We start from the raw sequence: 24,684 nt of genomic DNA, 5'->3' as shown, positions 1-24,684 counted from the left end.
AGTTTGAAAAGAGAGATTAAAAGAAAAAAAGAAAAATGCACAATGGACTCTTTGTTGCAAAAGCCTTTTGTCCACACTCCTGCTTGTATTGCGCTTGTACTCGAGTTGGAAACATCAATAAACATAAAGCCATTGTGCCTCCGTGAGAGAGCCTTAAACTGGGGTTCTGCGTTTATTAGAGAAACAGAGAATCCCCTCTCCGTCTATAGCCCCCCAACAGCCTTTTAGCTCCTCCTAGGCTTCATTCATTATAGATCACTTGCCCCCACCTGCACGCCATCATTAAATCCTCATTTTCAGCCGGGATGGGACCCCTTGTCCCCTCAGAGACCCAAGTCCTCCTCCGGGCCATACAAAATGGATGACAAAATGGGATTCAACAAATGCTTATTATTATTTATTCGGAACATGTATGGCTTAGAAGTTTTCAGAACCGTTCCTCTGAGATTTTACTTGTCCTTTGACTATCATGGCCTGTCAGATAAGTCGTCCTAGAAAGTTGACACCGCATTTTGTGATTTTTTTATTTATTATACAGTGGTACCTCTACTTACGAAATTGTGTTCTGGAAGAAATTACTTAACGAGAAAATGTTGTCAGCAGAAACGCGTTTTCCATGTAAATGCCCGAATCCGTTCCAAGCTCCTCCAAAATTCAGATATAAGTGTTTTCTAAAGCATAAAAATGCATCGAAATATGTAACAAATACATGTTACAATTAGATTATTGCACAATTAATGAGAGTTGTGCATAATGTAAAAAACAAAGAATAAAGAATAAAAATGATAGTCATCTAACTTTTAACTGCGTCCTTGTCGTTTTTGCCCTCTTTAGTTCATGTTCTCTCTCAGAAGTGGTTTTTGCCTGGCGTTTTATAAAGAACTGATCCAAGGACGCGTGCTTTTGTCAGCTTTTAACAATCCTTCGAAAACGTCCAAGGCAAACATCAGCAGAGTGAGCGATCGCTCGACTGGCGAACACGTTTTCTGGGTGATTCATATTTACGTCAAAAATGGAAAAAAACACAATCAAATTTGAAAACTTGATTGTGTGGGGGGGTTTTGTATCATTGTCGTATCATTGTCGCTTCCTCACCCCTATTGAGACTTTTCGTTGCTATACCTTTAGCATTCTCCATAATTCCTTTCCTCCTGCCTTTGTGCACCTTCCTCTTGCCCTCTACTCCCTTGCCCCCCACTCCCCCTGTACACCCCCCACACTCTACATTCAGGTAATCTAGCCTTCAATCAGGCGGTGGATGACAAATGACCGAGTGTGTTTTGCTGATTGCCTTTTAGTGCTTGCGTCTGTCGTATGCAGGTCACTCAGCTGTGGAGTCCCCATCAGCGCTTCTAACCTCAAAAACCTCCAACCGCATTATTTTTACTTAACCACCTCCCTCGAGCGCACATACTCCTTTTGCGGTTCCTTCGCCGTGTTTCTCACCACCAGCCAATTTTATCAAACATGGCCGCCACTATCCAAGAGAGCTTCCCTTCCCTGCCCTTTTGCCCAATTAGCCCACTCAACCCGCACCTTCGGGAGTACAGTCTCGCAATGACAATTACATTGATATTGACCTGTAATCCAGTTTAATTGATTCGAATGACATGTCTTCGCAAACCGGGTTTTATCGCTCCCTTCGTTCAAGGTTGACTTGATTTTACCGCTCTTTAATTGTCCTTGTTGGTGCTCGGCAGGCAAGCCACGTGGAGTCACAAGCTCATCTCTCATCTGTCTGTGCTGTTTCCATTGTGGCCGCGTTTCGATGGATAAGCAAGTTCTTATATGCGGAGAAGGAAAGACGACTCTGTTTGATTCATTGTTTTCGTGACGATCCTCTGGCTTATGAATGGTATATCGAGGTCGGCCACGTTTCCCGCCTAAAGATCAACCGGAACTTTTCCTGGAATTTTCCGATTTTCCGAAGTTGCAGCAGTGTGGCTAATTCCACAACATTTCCTGCAGACTGAAGATAGTTGCGTTTGATATCTGAAGAGATCAACGTTTGAATCAGAGAGACAGCATTAACCCTTTCAGGAACAGCGGTTACTACAGTGGACAGCTTATCATGTTATCAGGATACAGGGTGCATGAAATAGTTTTCAGATGGAAAAGTATCGGAACATATAATTGCACATCCTAATTGCCTGTGACCCACTGATGACGTGCGGCTGTTGTTGTCCTGTGGCTGTAATTGTCGCTAATGTGTTGTGTGTTTCAGAGAGTGTAAGAGTGGCGAGGAAAGCAATTAGCCGACCTTTTCGAATAGGGAGTTTACGTTCAGCGCTGCAGAGCCGACCGGGCCAAAGGATTTAAGACCTCTCAAAAAGTAGCCCTCCACTGGTGAGGTCTTTCTTTGATCTCTGATTAATTACCCTGGAATAAAATTTTGTAAAAATCCTGCAGTCCAAGCACACAAGATTTTAAAAAAAATGTAAAGTTATAGCGTAAAATCCCTCCAGTGGGAGTCAGCAATTCGTGTTTATACGTGTTTCCATGTTTGTTTCCTGTTTGCTCAGTGAAGTGATTGAATGTGCACCTTGATCACTTGCAGGGGCATTACAATCCATTATCATCAGCGATGGTTTTGTACAACTTTATGGGCAGAGTAGTCGTTGATTACAATGATTTATGGATCACGCTTTATCTGAAATGATGCACCATATTCATTCGAAAAATGATACACGCGTTGTCATCTTATTGTTTATTCAAGATGTTTCCGGGGTGTTTACCAGGAATACGCCTGGGTTGACGCCTGTTGTTGTCTGATCTAGAGGCGGATTTATTTTCCGCCTTCGGGATGTTGTCTCTGCGCAAACAGAGCCGCCATCCAGACGGGTGTAACTCGGAGTAAACTTTATATCCCCCCTTCAAAATAAAACCTCTCAGGGACAAACATGAGTAATTATTTCAGTGGGATTCAGGGGTGGCTGGACAGTGTTTTTAATAAGACATTTTCCCTGGGATTAATTCCCCTCTGTGTTTGTCTAATTAAGTCATGCAGAAAATGTAATAAACTCCAGCCAAAGGACGCTTCCAAGCAATGCGTGGGGTTTGAAAATCTCCAGCCGCCACATCAAATATGCATTTAAGAGTGTGATGTAGCAACTACACAAAATAAACACAACGATCTGGGTTGCCATGGGCTCAACAGAGACGCCTTTTTAAAATGTTGGGATTACTTTTAGCATTTCCTCTATTATTTGGTGGTTCGGGTCATTTCAGGAAGAGCGGGCACATAAAAACGAACCTTTAAAACATAGCTTCGTGGTCTTAACATTGAAGATTAAATGCTACAAAAGGATCTTGGCTAAATGTATTTAAATTTGTATGATTTTTTTTTCATCGTCCTCCTTCCACTTTTTCAGTGACCAATTATTTGGGCTCGCTCAGTCAGCACCACGGACAGCTCCCGGTGCTTGACTAACCGTCACCATGTTGAAGCGAGCGTTAGCAACGTCCCCAATGAGAGCGTTTTGTTAACAAAAGATATATCGCAATAAAAGCAAAATCTCCTTGAAGGGAGAGAAACACAAGCCACCCCCTGCCTGCTTTGCCTGCATGTATGCACGCGTGCCCTCCTGGGGGATCATTATACTTTCGACGCTCCAAAGCGCCTCCTTGTTCTGTATGTATGACAACGCCGTTTCTGCCAGATCTTTTAACTGTAGCGCGCTTCCCTCTCTCTCCGTTTTAACGAGAAACAAGTCGTCTGTACATATTTTTAGTGAGGGTCTGCACGTTCATTGCAAATAAAAAATACTCCTTCTATTACTGATAATAATAAGAATAGTGACTTTGTTTATTTAGCACCTTTAACGACACATTTTCAAAGTGCTCTGACAGAACAGGATAGAACCGAATAAGGCACAATCACAAGCATAAAAACCCGGACAAACATGTAACTGTACTCACTTTTTTTTTGCCAGTAGTTTGGACGTTAGATGGAACGTTAGCAATATTAAAAGGTAGATCACTTTTTGTCATATTTGTTGAAAAATAAAAAGTTATTATGACTTGACAAGTAGTTTTTGATAAATATTAAATGAGAAAACAATCTCTGGTTGTTTTTCCTTTGGAGCAGTGATTTTTTTTGTGTATAACAATTTTTTTGGATATCAAATTAAAGGGACAAAATGGGGTTAGGATGGCAGATTCGCTGCTATTGTCAAGTCATAATGAATGTTTTTTTTTTTTTTTTTTTACAAATGCGACAAGAAGTGTTTTTGGATGCACAAACTGTTTCTTTACATGCTGTTTAATTTTGTTGTTACTGTATGTTTTTATGGCAAGTGCAACAATGTTAAGTGCTGAGTGTTTTATTTTAATTCAAAATCAAAAATATTCGTTGGTGTTTTTTGTGTGGCTGGAACAAAATAATGGTATTTGCATTCATTTTAATAGGAAAAACTGATTTGAGATGCAGGCGCTTTGCATTACGAGTGTGGCCATGGAACAAATTAAACTCATGAGTCGAGGCACCACCGCACATAAATTACAGCAGGCAAACAAATTGCACTAGTACAAGACATAACAAAGAAACTGGAAGAATTGTCCAAATTGTATGATTCGAGCTTTCATGCAGTAACTTGTGATCTATAACCCCCTCCTCCCCTTTTCTTGTAAGAACCCCTACGCCGCCCCATCTCCTCAGCCTGCTCCTCCTCTTCCTGCTGCCGCTAACGCTCATTAGAATACTGCAGCTCGCTCTTTTGTTCAGTTGCGCTCAGCTGCCGGAGAGGTGAGCACCGCTCCGGAGCTCCTCATCACCACCGTCCACTCACTCACTCCTCCTCCTTTTCTCCTCCTCCTCCTCCAGGAGTCACGCACGGATGCCGCTCCTCTTTCACGGATAAAGACCAACAGCGAGTGTGCCTGTGTTTTCTTTTCCACACACGTTTTTATCGACTTTTTTTTTTTTTTTTTTTGGATGCCCTGTGGCTCTCTACCACTTGCATCACATCCTAAGGCTCCGGGAAGGCTGCGCGAGCATCGCACTGCATTCCTCTGGACCGGACCTCACCTCTGCCGGAAGGTGAGTTTGCCTCGAATGCTGAGATATTCTCAAGCATGCTGACTTTTGGCTGCACTTGGAGATGTGGAAAGAAAAAAATGTATACAGTCAAGGATGCACAGGATATATTGTACATAGAATAATTGGGTGAAGATCATTTAGACATACAGTGTTATGCTGCACCAATGATTTCTTCTTATTATTACAGCACTTTTTAGTCCATCTAAAACTTCAACATTGCAATACCCAAACGGCACATTTCTCCACTTATTTCGTCATCCAACTTTAACTGTTCAGCTCATTCAAGACATGGTGGAAAGTCACTTTTCACATTTTCAGAAACAAAATTCCCCAAACGAAAACCGATTTTGTGATGATCATTATTGTGACAATTTTTGTGCCGAATCTTTCCACATTTCTCTCATTCAAATCATTCCAACGTCAATACCCAGCTCGTTCATACGTCTGTATTTTTTTAATTTATCAGTTATTCCCCAGTTCTCAATATTGAAATTAAATGAAAACCTCCCCCATCGAGAATGAAAGTATCTATTTCCCAAATTGATCTCCTGCTTCCATATTCCTCTCCTTATTCAATTATTCAAATCAGGCCAACTTCGAAATGTTGAGCTCATTCACCCTACATTTGATAGTCGCATTCCCAACATTCCCATTTTTCAGTGTTTCACTTTTTCCCAACTTTTGCCTCCATATGTCTTGGCTTATCCGAAGCATCCCAACTTCAAAATGTCTTCAAAATAAGTACTTCAATACGGGGCAGCCATGATGTGACAGAGCTGTTTGTTCTTAGCAACAGTGGTCATGCATTGCTGAATTTATGAAGTGAGGTATTTTGTGCTTGCGGTTAGCATGTCTTGCTCACAGTTCTGAGGTTCAATGTTCGAATCTCAGCTCAAGCCCCTCAAGTGTGGAGCTGGGTCTGCGTGCTTATGTGTGTTTTATTTAGGTGCTTCCTCCCACCTTCTGAAAACATGAATTCATTGAGGTTGCAATGTGAGAGTGAACCTCTGTGCCTCTCTTTGATTGGCGACCAGTCAAGGGCGCATGCCGCTTCTCGCCTAAAATCAGCTTGATTGGCTCCATCTCACCCACACCCTGAAGAAGACGAACCTTCCAAAACTTTGCCATGTTGACTCTCTGATCGCATTGCTTCTTTGCGTACTACGGATGCACAGAGGGATCGAAATCTAATTTCTGGTCCTGCGGTTATTGTCACGGGGGGAACATTTTGTTTTCCATAACATCACAAACCCATAAAAATGATCACACAGCTGTTTAATTTTCTCTCTGCCTGTTTCAGTATCACTATAACGTGCCCCAAGTGTCCTCAACTCAGTCATCATTAAAACATAGCAGAGTACTCTAACTCTGTGGTCTTATTGTTAGTGGAACAAAGATTTACACACACACTAGTACAATGATAAGTTTCTTCAAATATATTTCCTTCAATCAATCAATCAATCAATCAATCAATCAATCAATCAATCAATCAATCAATCAATCAATCAATCAATCGACTGATCGATTGATCACTATATCAATCAACCAAGCGATCAATCAATCAATCACTCACTCAACCAACCAATCAAAATTTAAATTTATAATTTATATTGCATTTTTCATCCCAAAATTAAATAAGTGCTTTATATGAGTTAAAAACAACCACACCTCCACCCACCACCATTACCAGCGTAGTGTAGAGACCCCTCCCCCTTACACACACACACACACACACACCCACACACACACCCACACACACACACACACGCACACGCGCGAACACACGCACACACACACACACACACACACACACACACACACACAAAGCTTACAAAAAACAGAAATGACTTTTTTTCATTTTCATTTCTATTTTAAACCATTTTATGGACTGGATCTATGTAGTTTGGGCAAGTCACACACTGCTCTGCTAACTACGTTCTATGTGTCATAAGTGCCTAATTGCTGCTAAAAAAATTTTAATTATCCACAATAAGTTATTTTATCAAACAAGTCATGTTGGTAATGCTTCATCTTTTTTTTTAATAATATAAATATTGAACATTTTTGCGTGTTTGTTTGCTACCGAAGATGAATTCCTTCCTTCTTCTTGGGTTGTGACGTTTTGAAATGTACCTGCCCGGTGTCCTTCTTCATGACCAAAGCCTGTATCTCCAGATCAGCTGGCTCATTGCTCAGGACTTCATTTGAATTGTGTCCGCTTGAGCGGCCATGTGCGGGGCCTTTGTGTGACAGTGACCCATTGCTATCATTGCCTCCTGCTTCTTCGGCCCTCATGCATATTTATTGTAGTTGGTCGCGCAACAATTCATGTTGCGGATCACAAGCTCTATTCTTTATGTCATTGTTTTCCCGAGATTTGTTCCTTTGTGTCATCCGGTCCCCAACGTTTCGATATTTTCCGGATGAGTAATCGCCGAATTTGGTGTCGTCGCGACACCCCAAGAGGACTTGTTCTTCTTTCCTTTCCGTCCTCTTCTTGAGTCTGTCTAGCATTGTGATCTACTCTTCTGTTGAGGTTGCAGCTGTCACCTTTTTCTTCAATGTTGCCACGTTCTGCCTGGCTGAGCGAAGCGCAATCCGGACACAGACAAGGGGGGATTCGATTTTACACTTGAGTCACAGGTAAGCACGTGAGTGGAAATTGAAGAGATTTTTTTTTTTTTTGAATCCGCAATGGGAAAGTGCGAATAGAACAATTTTTACCAAAGCTGAAGCTAAAGTAAGTAAGTAAAGTTTGCTGAAATCCAACAAAGGAGGCCACTCTGTGTCATTGTGGAGCTGTTTACATTATGGAAGACCTCGCACAAGATATCTTGGTGTTACAATGCCGATTGTGGGTAATAAATGGCCAAGATCCGAATACATCAAGTGGAACAAGAGCAACAACAAGCAAACGTTGATTATACTGATCATGAATTTTCACAGCATATCTGAACACCTAATATGTTCATGTTGTATTTGAATTTCTGACAATTCAGTGACATTATCTTTAGGTGGATTGCCACACAAATACAATGCAATCTTTTCTTTACAGAACACCTTTCCATCATCAAATAGTTACAGACAGATTTTGTCACATCAAATCTAACAACAAATCACGACAAATTGCGACCTGATTTGAAAAGATTTTCATGTACAGGTCGAATCGCTATTACGTCAAATTTTCTTGGCCGCTAAATAAAATAAAATAATATAAAAGTTATTTTTATTGAGTTTTTATTAAGACAGTGGCCACACATAGATCATGCAATAATACTGAGCGAAAAACTCAGTCATCTGACAAGCCCCCCCATCAAATTTCTACACATCATCAAACAAAGGGTGTGGTTCGTGAAGTTTGCATTGTTTCTCATCATCAATATGTAAATTACCATACAAACATAAGAAAAGCTTCCCATAATTAAAAGTATAAAATCCCAACCAAATTGCAACCCCGAAGATGTTCATGTTGAATTGGAATTGCTGATGAGGGGGTCCTGTGTTGAATGCCGTACAAATATCCCCCCACTCATCACCTCGTGGCCATCTTATTGGCGTAATCAAAACGCTGTCTATCCATCCGCTTGATTGACAGCTCAGTGTCCAGCCCCTCTCCCAGCAGAGGGAGACGAGCCTAACTGGCTCGGAGCGGCTTTAGCGAGTCCAATGGTGCGGTGCACGCGTGGCTCGGGCCATATTGATCCTGCCGTCGCCAAAAGAGCCGAGTGAACGAGTGGTGCAGCTGAGCCAAATATCCTCCCCACCTCCATCCTTTACAGCATGTGAATATTCATCAAGCGAGCCCCCTCCACGCACACACACACACACACACACACACACACACACACACACACACACACACACACACACACACACACACAAACGCACGCGCGCGCCACCCCGAAAGCCACCCTATAAATGTATTATTCAAAGGAAGCATTTTGCCTATTAAATACTCTAAATAAATAATGACATCTGGTAACTGTTTTGTGTGCTGAATTAATGAAAGTCAAGCAGTGATTGGAGGGGCCAGACAATGGACGGGGGCTTGGTGTTGTACTTTGTATTCCTATTCAGCTGTCCGGTATCCTGCTGCTGTTTTGTTTTTTTTCTTTGTTGGGGGCGCTATGCTCCTTTCTTGGTTTGTTTCGGCGACTGAATATGTTTTGAAGTAACTCCACAGGAGATGCAAACAATACTGAGCTGCTTAGTTCATGTTAATTATGACTGCTCTTTTTTCTGTCTTCCCATTCCGTGTGAGGTAATCTTACAAAAAAAAAAAAAAAAAACCTTTCATGCACCCTGTAACCTGATAACATGATAAGATGTCCACTGTAGTAACCGCTGTCCCTGAAAGGGTGAATTACCGGAAGCAATATTATCTGACTACTTTCACACAGTTGGGCTATGTATCATACTGATAGTTATGTCAGACTAGCACCACTTTTTTTCATTAGAATTGAACTCTAGTTTTGTTGGACAGGTGTAAACAGAGCAAATCAATGGTTCCTCAACACAATTTCAGCGTCTCACAAATGTGAGCACACCTTTCACATTTTTGTAAATATTTTATTATATTTCACTACGGGGCAACACTGAAGATATTACTCTGAGCTCAAATGTGAAATTCTCAGTGTAATGTTCAAAAAAACAGTGTCAATCTACTTTCCCGTCAAATTACCTGAACACAAACAAAAGTGAGTACATCAATAAGTGAAAGGTCGCGTGTAAATGGATTATTTGGCTGAGTTAAAGGATGTCTTAGGTTTAGCATTTTAGCAATTAGCATCCTCATAGATGGTCACTATTTTTTACCATGTTAAGTTTTGCAAAAGTCTTTTGAAGCGCACTCGCCTATTTGCTGGTGTGCTGTTCATATCTTTTAAAAATCCACGTTATAAACAAAAAACTATTTTGATCCATTTGGCATGTATTTAATTTATTTGTCACTCCTGATCCAACCTTCCCATTTGTATTCTTATACCGAGTTAAAGAAGAGAGTGAAAGCACCTGGTTTGTTGTGCATTTTAGTGTGCGTGAATTTTTTATTGTGCGATCATGACCCGAACGAGGGAGGCACATGGACATTGTTTACAAGCCATAAACTGATTTGGACCAGAGAAAGCCCACGATTGGCCAACCAGGTGTGAAGCACCCTTGTTGCCAAAAGCAATAATATGCAGGGAGGAAAAGATTATAGAGACTAGAAGAATATAATTTCTTTGAAATCCTGCTCACGCTGAATCTCACATCCCATTGCATTTGCTTGCTTTATTTTTAATTGATTTCTACTTTGTTGGACTTTCTGACTAATGAAAGCAGTATTTCCATGTTTAGGATCAGAGGTTGAAATACAGTTATATAAATGTAAATTCAAAACTGCCATACCAGGCTTTTCATTAACTGTGACGGCATACATCAACCTGTAATGCCCCTGGAATGAATCAAAGATTAAAAAAAAAAAAAAAAAAAGCCGTCTTTGTCTTTGTGTCTCCTTCACTGGCACCGAGAGACAGTCGAAGGAATTCGCCCATTAGGTCAATTAACTTGTCTGTCAAAGTCAGAAGCAAAGTGCTGATGCACATTCAATACATAGATGGCAGCTTTGGATAGGCCGTAAATCTTGATGTCTCACAGCTCAGTAACCTTAAGGTAGCCTCTGCTACTCTTTAATGGACATTACACAACCTTTGCTTTCAGAATTTCAACGACAATAATGCCCTTTCCCCCCCACTGAGTTTGTAGGATGGCGGATGAAAAGCAGCAATGCACTCCGCAACGTGATTGACTTGTGTCTCTGTGCGGATCCACCATAGGCATGCAACGCGAAAGAAATGATTCATTTTGCATTGAAAAACGATTTGGGATGCAATTAGGCTTAAGGTTAGTGGGTTCACTCGAGGGCAAATTATGAAAATTGTAGAATCTCCAACATTTGAACCCACTCCCATTTTCCCTGTAGGAAATAATGGAAATAAAAATAAAGTGGTACAAAGCCACTAATTGACATGTGCATTCGCCAACACACACTCAAACAGACAACTAATTTGTGAGCTCTGCGCAGCCATTATGAAACAAAGATAACACCAAACGCATAGTTAACTACTGACTAGGAAGGAGGAGACAAGCAAGACTTCGAAGGATATTTAGCCCCTTGTGGATGTGAGCCCACGAGGTTTGTGTGCCTTTTTGTTGAATCTATTGTCTTCATAGCTTTTGTCTTTCATTCGTTGTTTTGTAATTTGTATTTAGATGTTTCATGTCTGTGTCTGTGACCAGTTCTTACGAGTTGCCAAGGAATAAACCCTGTGTTTTTATCAACTTCGTGTCGTGCTTCATGCTACATCCTGAGGGAGCCACGTGTGGATCAATATTCTGATTTCTTGGATGTAGTATTTTAAATGTTCTGTAAAGTGCTTTGTTACAGCTGCAGCGGTTGTGAGAGCTCTACATAACTAAAGCTGTATTGTATTGTATTCCCTTTAGCGTATCTTCACCTAGTGGATACATAGCGCAACTGCAGCCATTATTGTAGCTTCTCTTCTACGCGCCTTGTAATGTGGCCCTCTGTATGAAAACAGTTTTAAAGCAGGAATTTCATTGAAAGTGCGCCTTATACTCGGAAGCGCCTTATGGTGCGGAAAATACGGTACTTTGTAAAATAACACAACAAAAGGAATTGGCATTAAGCCCAAAACTTTGGGGGCAATGTGTTTCTCCTACCATCTTTCGTGCCTCTTTTACGATCAACAGCAGTGAAATATGTTTTACAGCAAATTTGATTGCTTGTTGCTCTTGTTTTTCATCCAATATGCCAAACAGATCTCAAAATGGAGATTTGTAAGGCTGAAGGCCAGTTAAATGTCCTGCCAATAGAGCCAACTGCACTGCCAAATCTGCAGCCAAGTGATACGCAAGCGCGAAGTTGAGCTGCACCTGACATTACTTCGTTGAGGCTCCAAGTTATTCGGGCGGACTTTGTTTTTGCCTTTCACGGCATTCACAAGAAAATTGCATTTTGAAAGGCTTATTTCCATTCAAATGGCCTTTAAATAGTTTTGTCAATGCCAGGCAAGACGTGGAACCGCTTGCTTTCCAAATGAGGAAACACCCCCACCGCCATTGACTCTGCTGAATACGAAGGTCACCTATTCCGAAAAGAAAACATGAACAATGAGCATTCTTTTGGGGGAAAATTTACTTTCTGATCACGATTAGACTTCTGTTTTCCTCCAGCAATTTCCAAATGAACCGCAGGGACGGTTTACCACTTCTATAATTAACTGTCACAGTGTAATGAAAGGAAATTCAGAAATGCAAAAGACAATTTTGTTCCAAAACATCTGTTTATGTCCGACTTGGGCCTTTTTTTTTTTTTTTTTTACCTCCTTGTAGAGTTGAATCACATGGATGTCGTCTTGTGTTCAGCTATAATTAGCATCCTGGTAATAATTCTCAAGTTTCTGGAGCCCTCAACAAGCTCTTGGGCCTCTTCAGTGATATTTGGCTCACAAAGCCGTTGCAAAATGGGAAAATGGGAAGAATAATGATCCCTGGATGGTGATACAGGGGATCAATGGTGTATGGTGGGAGTTCTCATCCAACATACCCGAATTTGTACGTCATTCGAAAAACACATACTTTGTTTTTGCCTTTCACGGCATTCACAAGAAAATTGCATTTTGAAAGGCTTATTTCCATTCAAATGGCCTTTAAATAGTTTTGTCAATGCCAGGCAAGACGTGGAACCGCTTGCTTTCCAAATGAGGAAACACCCCCACCGCCATTGACTCTGCTGAATACGAAGGTCACCTATTCCGAAAAGAAAACATGAACAATGAGCATTCTTTTGGGGGAAAATTTACTTTCTGATCACGATTAGACTTCTGTTTTCCTCCAGCAATTTCCAAATGAACCGCAGGGACGGTTTACCACTTCTATAATTAACTGTCACAGTGTAATGAAAGGAAATTCAGAAATGCAAAAGACAATTTTGTTCCAAAACATCTGTTTATGTCCGACTTGGGCCTTTTTTTTTTTTTTTTTTACCTCCTTGTAGAGTTGAATCACATGGATGTCGTCTTGTGTTCAGCTATAATTAGCATCCTGGTAATAATTCTCAAGTTTCTGGAGCCCTCAACAAGCTCTTGGGCCTCTTCAGTGATATTTGGCTCACAAAGCCGTTGCAAAATGGGAAAATGGGAAGAATAATGATCCCTGGATGGTGATACAGGGGATCAATGGTGTATGGTGGGAGTTCTCATCCAACATACCCGAATTTGTACGTCATTCGAAAAACACATACAGTGGTGTTTTGAGATATGAGTGACCCGACTTTTTTGAGCCATAACGGTCATTGATTTGTTATGTTGTGTATGTAAAACAACCACATTACCTTGCCTTAACACCCGCTAGCTTAATGCTAACGCAAAATGGACAAGTCCCTAGAAAGGCTAATGAATCAGGAAAATTGCCACTTCGGGTTTCCCTAACAAGTCAAGCGATTTCCCGTGCATTTCTGTAGATCATTTTATTATATTTAGTACCTTTCCAACATACCAAGCTTGTCTCTCAGTTGAGACGTATCACGTCAACATACTTCCTTCCTTTACACTTATTCCTCCTGAGATGGGATTTTGGTGGTGTCTTTGGGTGCTTCAGAGCGAGTACAGAAAACACGAATTGGTGAAATCAGGAATAGCAAAGCATGAATATGCAGGGGATTACCGTTGTCTCACTCATTAATGCACACAGCTAAAACCTTCCACCCTTTGCCGACAGAATCACTCTTCCCCCCCCCCCCCCACAGTATCCATATGTGAGCTCACATTGCTTCGAGATTGCTTAGTGTGATGGATTGATGCGAGCCAGGGAGAGCACACCCTGATGTGTGCGTCACTCTCCTTATGTGGCGTCTACAATAACGTCCCATCAGCTCAATGAAATGAGGTCTGCGGTTCAGTGATGGACTCCGCTGTCATCGTAGGGCCGGGACATCTGTCGCCTGCCCCCATGTGCTTTATTCCTTCATACTGTCGAGTAAAAAGCATGCAAAAGCAATCCTTCATGTCCCGCATCGACAAACACACATGTAACAAGGGGAAAGACAAGGCTACAGGCAGAACATTTGAGGCCCCGTCTTAATTGGGCCCCATCTTAGCGTGACCTTCATCGTTTTGACAGAGTGGCGGGAATTAGAGCGAGACGCCAAAAAGATGAGCTGCGACTCATTTTTCTCCTGCTCATGTCAATGCTACACGCTCAGCTGGCAGGAAGCTGGAGCTAGCGCGCACTAAAGATGAAGTGCGAGAAGACATGTGTGCTTCAATGTATTTACCTTCCCCAAGGCCTGGACTTAAATTTTGTGCCTTTGTTTATTTTTTTGGGGGCTTCCTTTTTAACTAATATTCATGTCATTGAACTTTGCCAGGGCACCACAGTGGCAGCGTGGGACTCGAGTCACATGACTTGTCTGAAGCCGGACTTGAGTCGCCAATTTTAGGACTTGCAACTTCATTGGTTAAAACTTATGAAGGACTTGACTTTGACTTGGTATTCATAAGACTCAACTTGACTTTGACCTATACGACATGACTTTATAAGTCATACTGCTTACATTAAAAATCTGCGTTTTCAATATTATATAGGTGGTGTTTGTTTTTTCAAAGATAAGTTTTTAGTTTTAGAGTGCAGAGGCCACCTTGGCGAACTTGTATCACGGAGGGAGCTCCAAAGATGATTCCATTTGGATTCAAGGATTATGTTTTTGATTCAATCAGGAAAAATACAGTGGCAACATGCAGGGTTTGCAACTCGGGCGGTGACGCTGTAACCGTTCCCCAGACCTTTCATGACGTCACTGTCATCTTAATAGCCGACAGATGTAGCAGATTTTTTTCAAGTGATGCGGCAGAACTTCACTGCTTACTCTCATTTCCTGGTTTTAAGAAAGCAAGCCAGTTAATCCCCGCCAAGTCACAAAAATACAGTACATACAGTACCATTGTGTTTTACAATAATACTTAACCATATTGACAATTTCATATGCACCTGTGGATGAAATCGCCTCTGTCCAATCTCATCAGATCGGTTGTAATTTGTTGTGATGTTGTGATCATATGAGCCAAATGGGGACAATGTTGGATTTTAACAGCAGAAACATGGGCCAGTAATTTATGAATGAGGTTTAAAAAAATATGATAAAATGTGGATCAAAAATAGTTAAATAGTTTATTTTGAAAAACAAAGTGATAATTCAATGCTTCAATCCATTTTTAAATTTACATTTGAAATTCATATCGTTGGAATTAGTTGATGAATTATCAAATGCATTAAGTGCCTTGACAGTCTTAAATGTGAATATAAAATTGATTAGTTTACCCACATTTTGCCAACTTTTGTTATTTACAATAATCAGTTAACCGATTGTTTAATGAGTTAAAACAATTATAAAAGCAAATAAATACATTTTAATGAATCATCTGTAGGGAAAAAAACCCAACAAATATTACAGGTCTCACCGCTTTCAGAATTCTTTTGTTGCTTTTGTGCCTTGCTGTAGTACAAAACAAATGGCAAAGAATGTAAAGGCTACCTCCACTATGCAGTGGTTGTGTGAAGTACAGTACAGTAATTTACTATGCCCTGCTGTAAGGTCAAGTTACTATATGTTAGCAGTTAAGCCATGTGTGCTTCAAGTGCTCCCAGAGGAAGTTGAGAAAGGGATGCTCCACGCTGTACTGCACTTCACTCTGTTTTTTTAAAAGCTCCCTGGCGGTTTATTAGAGATGGAGGCGGGGGGGGGGGGTCTCCTAACCACCTACCTTTTAGTTCACTGCTTTAGAAGGTATAGATTTAAAGCTTTACACACACTTATAATGCTGAGGCAGCAGCAGTGCAGCTGAAAGTGGATTTCATGTGGATAGTGGAGATTCTCAGTGGATCATTGATAGACTCAACTTCATTGTACCCAATTTGTAGGCCAACAAACTGCATTTAGTAATTAGGTTTGGATTTGCGAAGTTTACCTGTTATGGCAAGAGGGAAAGGTATGATTATAACCAGCCAATCTGTCAAGTACATCTTTTTTGGTGGTTATTAAGTAAGAATATTTCCCCCTTTGCTGAGGTGTTCTTCCAGGGTCAATCTTAGGGCCCATCCTTTTTCTGCTGTACATGCTCAGCAAGTTCATATCTCAAACCACTTGTATACAGATGACCCCCAAATTTATTTTTCTACACAGTAAATGAGAAAAGTGCACCACATGATTGTTTGACTGCAATTAAGAGCTGGATGGCTCACAACTCGTTTCAGCTGGATGCATCATCCATCACGCCAGATGCCAACAAATCTTGTGAGACTTCATCTTTGTGAGCACTTAAAGGATTTGACTCCTTTGTGTAGTATTTTTTGGGGGGGATTTTTTTTTTTTTTTTTTTTGCTTGTTTGTGTTTTCCGACAGACAGGTATACAAGGTTTTATTCACTCTGGCGTTATCTTTATAATAAAGAATTAAGTATAATTTGTGAAATAATGAATTTGAAATTTAAAAAGCAAACAAAGGCTTATCTTCACAAGTAAATTTTAAAATTACAACTTTATTCTTGTCATATGATATTCTCCATAAATATGACTTTGTTACTTTATTCCTGCAATGCAAGAATGTCAAGTTTATGTGATGATACATCTCAATCATAGTAATAATTTTGTTTTTTGTTTTATTGGCTTGACTGTTCGCATATGTAAGAAGGCACCTTCTTTTTTTTTTAAATAATAGAGCATATTTCATTGGTCCCCCCCAAGCTGCTGAAACATTTGTCCAAATTGGTGTGAAAAATGTCTGCCGTGCCACCGCAATTTGCATTGGATGCTTTCTATTGTTAGCTGCTTGTCCCTCCCCCCAACCAGGATGGACTCCTTTGTGTGCTTTGTGTTTAAAGCGGCCCACCTGCGTGCAAAGCCCATGCCGCCACGTCCGAGCGCTAAGCCAGCAGCCTGATGTCGGAGGCCTCCTGCCAGCTTGCCTCGCCCCCTGCCCACGTCTGCTCTTTGCGCTGATGGTCGGATAAATGAGTTGTTTGCTTTTCTCTGGCACCTTTCCGAAGGTCACTCCGGCTGCCTCGATCTCAGAAGTGAGGGTGGATGTGGGGCTTGGGGGGAGGGGTAGTTTCGGTGTGATGCACGCGTACCGCCTCACTCAGCCCTTTAAAGGTCCATTAGTTTGAGATGTATTAGCCCATTAGACAAAACTCATCTGTGCTTCATGCAACTGCAAAGCGATTCCTCCTCCGTTAAAATGAACCTTTTCTCTTCATTTGTGCTGGCTGCTTCTATCTTCATTGAGGGCGATGCTATCGCCTTTTGATGTGAAATGTGAAGTCTTACTTAAACTAACTTGAATAGAAACCATTATTAAGGAAGCGCCAATTACATTCTGGAATCCCGATTAAAATGAACTGAACCCTAGCTATTGGCCCTGGATAGGGACTAAAACCTGGCGCGGAAAGGAACATTTGCATTAGATTCCCCCCTCAGATAAATGTAAATATAATAATAAATAAATACAATATCGGAATAAAGAAAACTATTCATTATTCGCAGATTCACTTGTATACAGATTTTTTTGTATACCAATCCTCATTTAGACCTGAAAAAAACCTACTCTATTAGCTCTTGTTGTACTCATGCCAAACCAATAAAAATATTGGTTTGGCACCGTCTTGATGCCAAGGAACAATGTTAAGGTGAGTTGAGGACACCGCTCGCCCAAAGTCAGCTTGGCTAGGCTCCGGCGCACCCACGACCCTGATGAGTATGAGCCTTCGAGAAAATGGACGGATGATGAGAAATGTCATTTGTTATTGGATTTACGATGGAACCGCGTACGTGATTCGCATGGCATGCCAGGTGTTTGCTTTTCCCCTGTCAACAAACACTCTTTCATTGCGTTCAATTGGTTTGGGTAACACCCCTTCCTTCGAAGAAGATAGTAAGTGTCATGGATGTCACTGTAGCTGATTGAGAAAACACCCACACTACCAGCTCATCCGTCTCACGGCCTGCTCGTCTATCTACATCCGCGGTGACTCACGGCGTGGGAGTCGCCTGCGCTTTCATGTTGGTCGTCATTAATTATAGATGACGTATGTAACTAAGAGGTTGGCTCATTCATTAACGCGGGCACCTTCTTCAGCGCGGCGCCGTCGCCACCTCCAGGTTCTGCGTGTAGCCTACTGCGCTAGCTTCAGGCAAAATGTTCGACACAGGTCTTGCACTGGATCTTATTCAGTCGAATGAGATCCAGTGCAAGACGTGCTGGTCGGTATACCTAATGAAGTGGCAGCCCAGCGAGCACTTAACTATACAGTGGTACTCTTTCGCAATAAAATGAATGGAAATGCCATTAATCCGTTCCAGCCTCCCACACAAAACAACATTAAAAATGAGAAACAAAACCCCCACTATAATATTATACTTTGTACATACAGTACATACAGTAGCCTCATAACCACATTAAATAGAATCAAAAGCAATTTTTATCATACTTTCTCCTCCAATGCAAATTGTGCTGCTCATTCTGGTATGCTCACTTTACCCTCCTGGGGCGTGAGGGGTGGTTAGGGACGTATTTCATGATTAGCTTTCACACTTATGAATGAAATGCGTTTTTGTGAGCGTTTCAATTGTGCATATGAGAGCTTTTCAATGTTGCGAATGAGTAAATTTTTATAGTGTTCATGAGCAAAAATAAAAATAAAAATTTGTAGTGTTTACAAGAGCATGCCCTAACGGCCCATTACACAACAGGGAGTACAAGACAGACATACGTATATACTGTACTGGAGGCCCAGCTCCTCTCTCGCTTCTGCAGAACACGTTCTTTGCAGAGGATAAACAATACATGCCTGTGAATATCGTTACATTATCTGTCTACAGGTCTTGTTTTGAGGATAACAACATTGCCACATAGATGCTAATCACTATAACTATCACACACTGATTGAATAGTTCCCCCCTTACTCTAATTTGGTTGTGATCCCTGATTTGGATGCCCCTGCAGGCCTCTTGATGGCACTCCTGCAGAACAGCAAAATGTAAAAATGTAGAGAAAAAAAAATCTTTCTTCAGCTTCTCAAGACATTTTAGACAATTGCCCTGTATGGTTCCAAGTTCTCGGATATCTAGGGAGATTATTTCTAACACTAAATACCTTGGAATTAATCAAAAATGAAAACCTAAAATAGATGCAGCAAAGCCTGAGTGAAGCGCTACACACTTGAGGGTTAACCTGATGAAAGCGATAAGTACCTGCAAGCCCGAAGCTTGACCGGGGAAATATTACAGCCTGCCGTGTGGGTGCTTATTCATTTCCACCACCGTCGACCATCATGGAAAACCACATTAAGGCACTCCAGCCTTGAGTATGGAGTAATAAAGTGATTTAGCCGCTTAATTGGAAGCAAATTAGCCGCACTTTATGGCAGGGGGGGAGATGGGCTGCGATTGTGCATTTCTAGTATTTCACCCCACTGTGGAATGACGAATCTCAACATAGAAAATTAAAAGGAATGTTTTTTTTTTTTTTTTTTTTTTTTGTGACTTACTTACGGTCGGTCGCACGTAATCCCTTCAATTGCTGTTCTAATCTCGGAGGCTAATGGCTCTTATTGTTGGTGCGCAGTGCCATTAACCTGTCATATATCCGGGCCCTCTGTGTCAATGCTAATGACTCACTGTTTTGAACCAATTAACACATAGCAGACGGACTCATCCATAAGACTGGTCATGATTGATGACAGCGTATGCCATCAGGTTAAATGTTTCATTGTGGAGAGGATAGGACAGTCATAGATATAATACTTAACTTTTTCTTCTTCACTCATTACCCTTCTATTCATCCATCAACAGCTTTCCTTGGTTCAGAATCAGAATCATCTTTATTGTCCAAGTGTGTAAAACACACAAGGAATTTGTCTCCGGTAGTATAGGCTACACTTGTATTGCAACAACAAGCAACTATGTTAAACAAAGACATGACATCTAAGTATAGAAAGACTTTTCGTAATGTAAGGGTTCCATTGTGCAGCAGTACCAAAAATTACACTGCTGAATAGATATGTTAGGATCTTTTTTGTTGGCGTTTCAAAAATATTTACACAAGTGCAAAAGGTCTTGCCAACTTCTGCAAATTTTTTTCCTTGCACTTTGCCGCCGTTGCTTCGCGACTTGGTTTGCACCTGCTCTGCTGACTCGCGATTTAAGACGTAAAAACCAGCCATCGCTGTTCGGCTCAGGTTTGATAAATTACATTGCTGGTGCTAAATCAACTCATTTGCATATATGCTCCTTAAAGAACATAACAAATGAATGTTGCGATTTGGCGTGTTGGGCAGGTCAACTTTAACATCCGCTTGCGTGAGCAAATATGTTTGCGCCCCTTATTGCCATCAAAGCTTGAGTAAATCAGGCCTTCTGTGACTCTGTGTGTTCGTGTGTGTGTGTGTGTGTGTGTGTGTGTGTGTGTGTGTGTGTCCGTGCGTGCGTGTGTGTCACACTACAAGCATCGAGGATTGGAGCGCTGTCAATTACTGAGAGATGATCAAAGTGCAGCCTGATGTTGTCTGGCCTCTGTTTTCCTTCCTTCCTCCGGGGGCTGGCAGCATCAGGAGGAGCAGGAGGAAGGGGAGTGAGGCGCTAGCTGCGGGGGTGGTTTGACGCTCTTCTGCGAGGTCTGCTTCACACTTGACTAAGGTCCTTCTTATCACACACGCGTATCAGAAAACAACGCCCCGCCTTTGATCTGACATGCCGCGCACATTTGTTTGCGCTCTGTGGCGATCGATTGACGTCCTCTGTATTTTATTTAATTTTTTTTTAAGTCGAAAGACTTGTTGGACCGGACTGCAGCAAAAAGAAGGCTTCGATGATGCCAAGGCGTAATTGAATGGCTGTAAACTTTTGAAGTGGGAGACAAAGTGTAATTTGGTCTCTTTAGTAGCACCCTGGTTGGTTTTTAAGGGTAATTCAAACACTGGAAAACTAGACGAGCACGAGTTTGGCCCTCCATCAAGGTTCAACGGTGAAATAAATGCAGCCTCTAACTTCTTTATGTATTTTGTATAGGACGATATTAACCAAGATAATAATATGACTAAAATTATCCAATTGTGGCGAGCTGGGTCGGCAGTGTGAAAGTACCAGCAGTTGCAGCAATATTGCGCTAAATTTGTGTCTGTGTAAAAAGTCGGAGTGAATGTCGGCTCTCTTGTCACATCAAAGAGAAAAAGGCCCTTTGTCTGTCCATTTTAATTTATGAAGGAAAATATGGATTTTTTTTTTCAGTTGTAGTTATTTCGTTAGTTTTCGTAAACTACAGTAACATTGTGGCCAGTGGCAATTTAAGCAGTCCAAGGCACTTTTCATGCATTCACTTGTGGCTCCAAAATTCCTCTACCTTTGTTTTTAATCCAAATTTTTACCTAAATTAAATTACATGGAGGAGGTAACAAAAGTCATTTTGGGGGGACCTGCGTCAATATTTGGGTTCTTGCCTGCCCAACAAGGGTTTGCCATCTTATTCTTTTCTGTAATTTTTGTGTAATTCTGCTGGCAATCCAACACATAATGATGGTGCTGAGAGCAGCTAAGAAAAAAAAATAGTCCCGAAGGTGAACCTTTTCTGATATCTAATTGAAACGTGCCACCCCTCCATGAACATTCATGGGAATGTTTTTGCATTTTTGTGTAAAACAAACCAGTCAACAAACAGCAGATGTAGCAATGATCGATCGTCAGACAGCACCAACCTCTGCCAAGGCTTCAATATTTTATGTCCTGCAAAAATGAATGAATGAAGTACTATAATCACAGCTTTGAAGCCATTAAGAGGAGATACTCATCCATCCACAAATTTAATCAAGAGACAACATTTCGTGAAACATGAAAGCAGCAAATTACAAGCGGAGCCCGATGAGATTTGACGATGATTAAGCCTTTTAACATTTGCGACGAATTGGATCTGATTGAAATGTGATTTGCAGAACAGCTTCTGACCCTGAAAACACATTTCATTTTTTAATTCAGTCAGTGAATGTAATTTTTTTCACATTGATCCCGTTCAGTTGTTTTCGGACGCCTTGCTTAAGTGCAGGCGTTGCACAATTCTGGTTCCACCTGTCTTGCATCTCTGATCCTACCTCTGATGGCACAAAGTTGCCCGGTTGACTTTATCGCCCGATTCCGTGTCGCTGCCGTTTAAACAGAATAGCAATATGGAAGTAAAAGCAGTAAAATCCCATTTCAAATCTAAGGGCTTCTTTCATAATGAGAAGATGCTTCTCGAAATCTCCATTGTCACTTTAGAGCTAAAATGTTGTCAGGGTGCAATTTCACGACCATTTTCTTTGCAGCAGGGGGTTAAAACGCAAATCAATCCGTGCGTGGTAGCTTTGTGACGGCTTCTTCAAAACAACCCAAACCCAAAGTCTGACAAACACAATGATTTTAGGCCCCTCTTGGTGAGTATCAATTTAGCCTCTGAATGAAGGTCACGTGAACTCACACCCTTAAATAATGGTCCTACTTGGATGTGGCTTGCCCATATAGGCCCCAGAGCAGGCACTAGGTGAATAAGTAAATAAACCTGGGCCCTGGCAGGTCTCATAAATTGTGTTTCTCCCAAATGAGAGTGCCCGAGAATCGATACACCCCGGGGGAGTATCCCGCTGTGTCTCAGAGCAAGGACGCATGTTTGGTGTGCACTGCAGAAACAAACAAGCCAGGAAAGAAGAGCTTGGCTCCATTATCGGGTATAGAATGAAATCAACCACGTGTATAAAGTAAAACGTTAAAGCCAAATCTGACTTTTAACATGGTAACCTTATGATCCCCACGTGACAAGCACATGGCAGCTAATCTGTCAGTTAGCTAAGCTAACGTAGCAGTCAGGCCTTGTGTACTAACTGTTCCTTCCGTTTCACGTTCCAATCGCAAAGTCAAGTGAAAAAGTCGCTCTTAGTACTCCCTGCACGATGGGATAATCAGTGAGAAAAACCAATCAGAGATGTCCAATAATTAGTTAGGCCTTCTATAAACTTTGATCACAAGCGGAAAAAAAGTATGTGTGCACCCCGCTCAAATGGGAATATTTAATAAACAGAAATCACAAGAAAGCAGGTGCCGCTCTCTTGATGCTGCTTTCTATTCCCCCTCCCCGCTTTACCCCCTTGGGCATTTCTTTTCTTGGTGGTTTCTCCGTTTGATTTCTTTCCTCGTCATTCATCCTCACATGTCGATTCCTCCCGCTGGGTGTTTGGTCACCACCACGTCTCACTTTCTCACCCACCTTGATGCACTTTATGCCCCCTTTTAAATTTCCTTTCAAGTGAATTCATAAATTTGTTTCTGAACACATTATACATACTTGAAGAAAATTGCTGAAAGCATGTGCAAATACTGAGCACTAGATCATAATATAGGTGTTGAGTACACAAGATGCTCACATAGCAGCAACTCCCAATCAGAGTTATTTAGCATTTCAAATTAAGAAGAACAGCAACCCAGGCAACGCTGATTTACAAATTTAGTATCAATGCGAAAATGGCCTGTTCAAAATAACAGACATTTTCGACTCATGAAAATGGCTTCCCAACCCAATTTCCCAAATTATCTTGCAAGCTCGATAAAAGTACATCAAAGTTGATTAAAAACCAAATAAATGAAACAAAAATTGGTTAGGGGACCCTTTAAGATTTGTGACTACTGACTTTGTCCCACCTCTGTCTTCCTGTGAGGTTTCAATTGCTTTTGGAATCACACAGTGGGCCTAAACAAATGCAAAGTATTTTCTAACCCCCCTCCCACCTCCTCTTTAAAACCAACACCGGTCCATCTTCATCCCGCTGGTGACTTGGCCCTCCAGTCGTAGGTTTCTCTTTGGATTGTGATGAGATGCAGATTGATTTAGCGGCACATCACAGTGGCAGATTACGCCGGCGCTGGGCTTTACTGAAGCCTCACACACTCATGCGCGCCACTCACAGATTATTTAATGACAAATATAAAATCATTGGGCAAAGAGGAAGTACTAGAAAGAGGTCAAAAAATAAAACACGCACACACAACACACATTCAACTGGGTACTCCTCCTTAGGGTAGTTCCTATTATAATGTGCAATTTTAACCATGCCATCCATCTATCGCTATCCTTTACTTGGAAATCAAAAGAAAAATATAAAACCGTGCGATGATGGATGAACTTGTGTGTGATTGTGAGTGAGAATGGTCATTTGTCTACATGTGCTCATGGAAATGACTGGCGACCAGTCCAGGGTGTCATATACCACAAAGTCAGCTTGCATATTGCTTTCTCACTGCCAGGGGGATTACTGTGGCACTTTTTGGCGACAAGTTTCCTTTTTAGTTTTGCTATGAGCAGTTTCCTCTTTGGCTTTGTCTAAAATGCACGACTGGCTGACAAACTGCCCAGTTGGAATGTGATATAGCTTCGTAGGACTTCTTCCTGAATTCATGTCGCATGGCTCCCGGTCAAGACATCTGTTATTCTTCTGATCTGGAGAAAGCCCTCTGGTTTGACGCCGCGGGTTTATCGACTGCTTCTGAAACCTTTGGCCCTTAAGGTGATGTGA

At 41.4% G+C, this 24,684-nt stretch overlaps 1 protein-coding gene across 2 annotated transcripts in view; it reads left to right on the top strand.

Annotated features, from left to right (window-relative positions):
- Nucleotides 1–4,718: 4,718 nt before the first annotated feature.
- The window catches only part of ncanb (neurocan b), a 101,565-nt gene continuing 81,599 nt past the window's right edge, over nt 4,719–24,684 (top strand). For both annotated transcript variants that reach the window (XM_019897268.1, XM_019897267.1), the window contains exon 1: nt 4,719–5,038. The gene's annotated coding sequence lies outside the window, so the exon portion shown is untranslated. The remainder of the gene's footprint in view (nt 5,039–24,684) is intronic.

This window comes from Hippocampus comes, unplaced genomic scaffold, assembly GCF_001891065.2.
Source record: "Hippocampus comes isolate QL1 unplaced genomic scaffold, H_comes_QL1_v1.1 scaffold22, whole genome shotgun sequence".
Taxonomy (NCBI): domain Eukaryota; kingdom Metazoa; phylum Chordata; class Actinopteri; order Syngnathiformes; family Syngnathidae; genus Hippocampus; species Hippocampus comes.
Note: the sequence above shows the minus strand (reverse complement) of the source record. Positions and strands in the feature narration are given on the sequence as shown.